The following is a 7,084-nucleotide window of genomic DNA, read 5'->3' as shown; positions in this document are numbered from 1 at the left end:
AAATGCTAAATTATAACTTAGTACACGTAGCCTACCTGGTATGAAACCAGAGAAAAAAATGGTCACATTAGAAACATATTTCGCTCTTCCTCCATCTCCCTCCTCCTCGTCCTCTTCTGAATCTTCGTTGGAATGATTTAACATTCCAATATGTTAATAATTTCCATAGGACTACAGTTATTTTGTCACAATTCAGAAATGTGACTATCCCATGTATCACATGAGCCTTGTACGTACAATGGCCTACTGCAAAACAATATAAAAAGACGGTTTGAATGTATTTATATGACCAACCAGCGTCAGTGCAGGGATAGTTCTATGTCCCTACATAATCTGATTAGTCAAATCTCACTAAGAGGATTCCTAGATGGGAATAGTTTCTTCTTGACACGTGACTTCAAAATAAAAGTGCAGTGGGTTATAGGTTTGATGTGCGTCAGAAATTCAACAACATGCATAACAATCAATCTCAGATGAAAAATGTATTGTGGTAACCATGAGAAAGTTAATCTGGGAAACAGGCCTGTGTTTGATCATCTTCAACAATGTGTGAGCTGCCCCCATCACTTAACAGCCTGATGCAATCATTCATAGCTGACCACGGTGTGTTGTGCTCAAAGCTCCAAACACACACACACACACACACACACACACACACACACACACACACACACACACACACACACACACAGACTTACACAAACACACACACACACACACACACATTCGGTAGATGCGTGAGAGAGCTGCTGAATGGCTGGTTGGGCAGTAATGGAGGGAAGCTTGTGCTGACGAGAGCAACACCTGGAAACAGCAGGAGTTCAGGAAGGACGGACATGGGATGGGTAACAGACAGACTCGGCCAGGCCAACCGAAACCAGTTTCTCACACACACACACACACACACACACACACACACACACACACACACACACACACACACACACACACACACACACACACACACACACACACACACACACACACAAACACATGCAAGCTTGCTGTGCCTTTTGTCAGGTTTTATATAGTTGATACATTTTAGTATATAGTTAATAGACTTCATTTTGGGTAAGAAGTGTAGCCAATATTTTTGCTGTGCATACTTTTTTATTAGTGGAATGGTATTTGGCTTATATTAAAAGCATGGCGATAGTATTCCATAAGGTGGCAGTGCAACCATGAACCTGAGTCTCTCTGCTGGTACACTGTTCTGCAAGGTGTTCTGTAGGTGGCAGTAGATACTCACAGTGACAGGACACTATGGTTGACTAGCTGTTATGAAATCCTTTTCCTTTTTGTCACAAACATCTTGTTCTGAACATGAACATTCTGACAATATTCAGTCAGGCTTAGCTAAAGCAGATGACTTGATTTGGTGTAGGCCTAAAGGAGCAGTTGAGTTCTGTTTTTAGGTATTTTCCCAGGTAAAAGCCTATAGCATAAGACATTGTTGCTTAAAGAGAATGTGGTTTCAGATGGTTTCATCAGATACTGTAATCTCCGATTAGGACATGTCCATGTTTGCACCACGAATACACTTTTTACCCAGCCAGTGCAATATCTTTACCCATGATCCTCTCCTAAGTTACATGATGCTCTTAGACTGTAAATGCTCTTGATTGGACAAATAAACTCTCCACTAGAGATGATAGACGGAGAGACACCTGAGAGTATAAGTGCAAAGTAGCAGTGATTGTAATAGGTATTTATTTGTCTGCTTCAAATGTGCCACATTATTTTTCTGTTCCGCCCCTTCTCTTTCTCTCTCTCTGTCTCTCTCTCTGTCTGTCTGTCTGTCTGTCTGTCTCTCTCTCTCTTTCTCTCTCTCTCTCTCTCTCTCTGTCTCTCTGTCTGTCTGTCTCTCTCATTCTCTCTCTCTCTCTCTCTCCCTCTCCCTCACATCCCCCCTCTCTCTCTCTCTCTCTCTCTCTCTCTCTCTCTCTCTCTCTCTCTCTCTCTCTCTCTCTCTCTCTCTCTCTCTCTCTCCCACCCCATCCCCCACTCCCCTCTCTCTGTCCTCTCTGTCTCTACCACCCAGACCCGACCCAAGTGTAGCAGCACAGGGCAGATAATTACAATTTCAAAACCATTAGCCAGATCATTACCAGCTAATCCCCTGTTTGGTCTGATGAGTCACGCATTACATTTTCCACCATGCAGGCTGGACAGACAGCTTAGGGTCTCTCTCTCCCCAACATGGCCCTTCGCGTGTCTGTCTGTCTTCCGGGCCCTTTGCTAAGAGACCAAAGGGTCAAGGGTCCTCAGAGACACAGACAGGGAACCTAGAGCTAGATCTACAAGAATTAACATTCAAACTGTGAAAAAACCACCATACAAAATGATGTTTCCCTCTTCATTGGTTCATTCTCCTCTATTGAACAGTATGTTGTTGAGCAGCAAAGACGTGCCATGCTATATGGTAGAATATATACAGCAGCAGGCAGTTAGCAGAAAGCCTAGCGATGCACCCATCAGACTGTGTGGTGCCATCATCAGCAACGGGATCCAGCTAGCTAGTGCCGAGACTATGGTTTCCATGGCAACACTGACAAGTGACTGAGGTGGATTTCCAAGATTGGCGGCTGCTTTGCGCCAGTGTCCAAATATGGATAAACATACTGTCACTCATTGCTTCATTGTCTTTGTCTGGTGAAAGGTGAAAAACAGATCACTTTCTTCCCTCTATGTGTTCTGACTGTACGATGTCATTCTCAATCTAACGCTGTTATTGATATTTGCAAACTATCGTAAGCATTGACGGTGATGTGTGAAGGGTACATTTCAGTGTGGGGAAAGACGTGGCTGTGTGAGAAGACAGCACTGTTTCTTTAGATAGGTTAACAGAGCATTGTAGTCGTATAATTGCACATAGAATCCTGGGATTTCGATGATTGCAGTTCACTGATTTCGATGAGAAATGTCTCCTTTCTGACAGTGGTGTTAATGTGGCAGAGTGAAGGGGTGATAGCAGAATCCTCATTTGTTATTTGATTAACCTGTTCTACATGTAAATCTAGGTAAATCTACCTCAAATGTATTTATATAGACAACTGGGTAGCACGTTTTTTATAGTACAGAAATTCACAAGTACTAACTAAAAAAATACTTGTTAAAATGGTAATGACATTTCCCAACAGAAACAATCAGAAACAAATATAATATATGACCTAGAGCAGTGTTTCCCAAACTTTTTACAATTGTTATAGTCCCGTACCCCTTCAAACATTCAACCTCCAGCTGCGTACCCCCTCTAGCACCAGGGTCAGTGCACTCTCAAATGTTGTTTTTTTGCCATCATTGTGAGCCTGCCGGTGGTGGATGCCTCTCGGTGGATGCTGCAAGGTACCCAAGAGCCTCTCGGTGGATGCTGCAGTGTACCCAAGAGCCTCTCGGTGGATGCTGCAGTGTACCCAAGAGCCTCTCGGTGGATGCTGCAGTGTACCCAAGAGCCTCTCGGTGGATGCTGCAGTGTACCCAAGAGCCTCTCGGTGGATGCTGCAGTGTACCCAAGAGCCTCTCGGTGGATGCTGCAGTGGACCCAAGTGGCGTCGGGAGCAACTGCTTGCACGTGTGTTACCACTCCACTATGTCTCCCTGTCATGACTTTTGCACCATCAGTACAGATGCCAACACATCTTGACCACCAAAGTCTGATGGAGTTGATGTCACAAAGCTGTCCAGTACTTTAAATATATCCTCTCCTGTTGTCCTGGTTTCCAGTGGTTTGCAGAAGATGATGTCTTCCTTAATTTAGCCCCCATAAACGTAACAGACATATACCAGGAGCTGTGCCAGGCCAGCCACATCTGTTGACTCATCCAGCTGTAACGCATAGAATTCACTGGCTTGTATGCGAAGCAGTAATCATTTCAAAACATCTCCTGCCATGTCACTGATGCGTCGTGAAACAGTGTTGTTTGATGAAGACATTGTCTGACTAGTTTTTTGGGCCTTTCCCCCCAGAATTGTCCCAGTCATATCCGGGGAAGCAGGAAGAATTAAGTCCACAATAGTATGGGGCTTGCCTGTCCTAGCCACTCGGTATATAAGACCATATAAGACGCTTCTAGCCCCTTCTTATTAATGGTATCCGTTGATTTTATACATGTCGTACTACTCAAAGTCGTCTTAATTTTCGCTCAAAAAACTCCCATGGCTTATTTTTCAAATTGGCATGTTTTGTTTCTAAATGTCTGTGCAAGAGTGAAGGTTTCATTGAGTTGTGAGATAGTTATTTTGCACATATAACACACTGTGGCTGAGGAAAGGCACCACTCCAAATATAAATGAACCCCTAATCAATATAGTTCTCATCATATTTGCACCTTTTCGATGGTCCAATGTCCCTGTCTGTTGTTTGATGCTTTCCCGGGTTAGGGGACGGTAGCTCTTCGGCTGCATCAGATTCACAACTGCCAGTGTCCATGCTAGCTGGGCTAACAACAAATGTATAATTAATGATGCTAGCATTGGATGTGTTCGTGGAAGCAGAACAAGTTGTGTCGTCGACAGGTGCAGGTGTAGTACTGCTGGAAGTAACAGTACTCTATGGACACGGGCCTTACTTTTTTTTTTACCATTTATCAATTTGAAAGGAAATGGAATGAGCAGCAGCTATGTTTGCCTACATAAGGACCGGTAGTGGAATTCCCGCGAGAGAGTAATGGTTAATGTGACTGGATGTTAATTATTTGACAAGGCTACCTGTATTTGACAATTGTGTTATTTCGCTGAACACTAAATGGTTTAATTTTATTTCGGGCAGTGAAACGAGGCTACTCAGGTGAGATAAAAACAATCAGCCAAATGTATAGCCTGTTGGAAAATATAAATAGACTGTTTGAATTTATTTGTATTTATTTTTTAATCACATTTTTATTTGGTGTATCCCCGACGGCATTGCGCGTACATGGGAATACCTGACCTAGAATACATGGGAATACCTGACCTAGAATACATGGGAATACCTGACCTAGAATACATGGGAATACCTGACCTAGAATACATGGGAATACCTGACCTAGAATACATGGGAATACTTGACCTAGAGGATATGCATAGTGAGAAATGCTGAAAAATGTTGATTTCTCTTTTGATAGATCTCTCAGAGCCAGAAACCTGTCCGGATGTTTCATTGGCTCTCCTGTGCCCTGACTCTGATGGACCGCTGGCTGACTAGAACCTTTGAAGTGATTGTGTTCAGTCTGATTGGCCGATTGGCCGTGTCCAACATGGATTCATGGTTACACCGGGTCAACTCTCCATGAATCATCTCACAGAGTCGCGACCTATGACCTTCCACTGCCCAGCCAATGGCTTTGACCACAGCCCACTTAATCAGTTGCCATTCATTTATACATACATTTCTATTCATCCGATATGTGGGTTTTATGTGTGGATAAATCATGTCTTTGGTTATTTGTGTTGTTTGGCAGTGTTAGAATCTGTCAATGGAAATTAAGGTTCACTTTGTTTTTTTTCTTTTTTTTTCTTTTGTAACAGTATTTTTATTGGAATTTCACAATTTTCACCCATATTAATTAAGAGATACAACAACAGAGACAAAGCACACAAAAACAGCACTCACTTACACATACCTACGCATATATATATATATATATATGTATATATATATATATATACATACACACACATACATATACATACACACATGCATATACACATATATACGCGTACACACATACATACACATACATACATACCACACACACCCATACATACGTACACCATTTTCCTCTTCCCGCTCGGGGCTTCTCTCACACCATCCCCATCATTGCGTCTCTCAATACATACAAGGTTCACTTTGTTAAGAAACCATATTTGTCACATATGAATGTTCAAGTTTATTTAAAAAAAAACATGAACATTCATATTTTCACGTTCCATTTACCAGTCAAACAGAATCCCAAGGCCAGGAAGGAATGCATCTCACCATTGCTTCAGGGACCCAGTGATGTCACGGTGTCCTAATTGGCTTGACAATCCTCGTCCATCTTAGTAGGCCGAGGGGGAGTGGGGGAGGGAGAGAGTGAGAGAGAGTGAGGGGAGGAAAGAAAGAAAAAAGAAAGACAGAAAGAGAAGAAATGCCCCATGTCAGGATCCAGGGCTGACAGAACAGAAACACCCCCCTGAGAAAGACTCGGTTGGACAAAACCAACTGAGACCCCCATACCTACTCCATTCCACATCTAATGTTTGGTGTCTACCAGTGGGAAGGCTAGGGCCTGTCAGTCAAAACATTGAGGGCATGCCGCTGTTTCAAAACATGTGCTTAAAGGGTGTGAAGTTTAACTGCAGTGGGGCTGGAAGCAGCAGTAAAAGTCTCCTTGAAATTTAAGAGACAGACCTGCATCTAGCCCCCTCTCCTCTCTGGTACTGCAGGGGGCTGGATTTTTCTGAGAGACAGACCTGCATCTAGCCCCCTCTCTTCTCTGGTACTGCAGGGGGCTGGATGTTTCTAAGAGACAGACCTGCATCTAGCCCCCTCTCCTCTCTGGTACTGCAGGGGGCTGGATGTTTCTAAGAGACAGACCTGCATCTAGCCCCCTCTCCTCTCTGGTACTGCAGGGGGCTGGATTTTTCTGAGAGACAGACCTGCATCTAGCCCCCTCTCTTCTCTGGTACTGCAGGGGGCTGGATGTTTCTAAGAGACAGACCTGCATCTAGCCCCCTCTCCTCTCTGGTACTGCAGGGGGCTGGATGTTTCTAAGAGACAGACCTGCATCTAGCCCCCTCTCCTCTCTGGTACTGCAGGGGGCTGGATGTTTCTAAGAGACAGACCTGCATCTAGCCCCCTCTCCTCTCTGGTACTGCAGGGGGCTGGATGTTTCTAAGAGACAGACCTGCATCTAGCTCCCTTTCCTCTCTGGTACTGCAGGGGGCTGGATGTTTCTAAGAGACAGACCTGCATCTAGCCCCCTTTCCTCTCTGGTACTGCAGGGGGTTGGATGTTTATAAGAGACAGACCTGCACCTAGCCCCCTCTCCTCTCTGGTACTGCAGGGGGCTGGACGTTTGTAAGAGACAGACATGCACCTAGCCCCCTCTCCTCTCTGGTAGTG

This window comes from Oncorhynchus mykiss, chromosome 3, assembly GCF_057628025.1.
Source record: "Oncorhynchus mykiss isolate SJ-2025 chromosome 3, ASM5762802v1, whole genome shotgun sequence".
NCBI lineage: Eukaryota > Metazoa > Chordata > Actinopteri > Salmoniformes > Salmonidae > Oncorhynchus > Oncorhynchus mykiss.
This window is presented reverse-complemented; position numbering follows the sequence as displayed.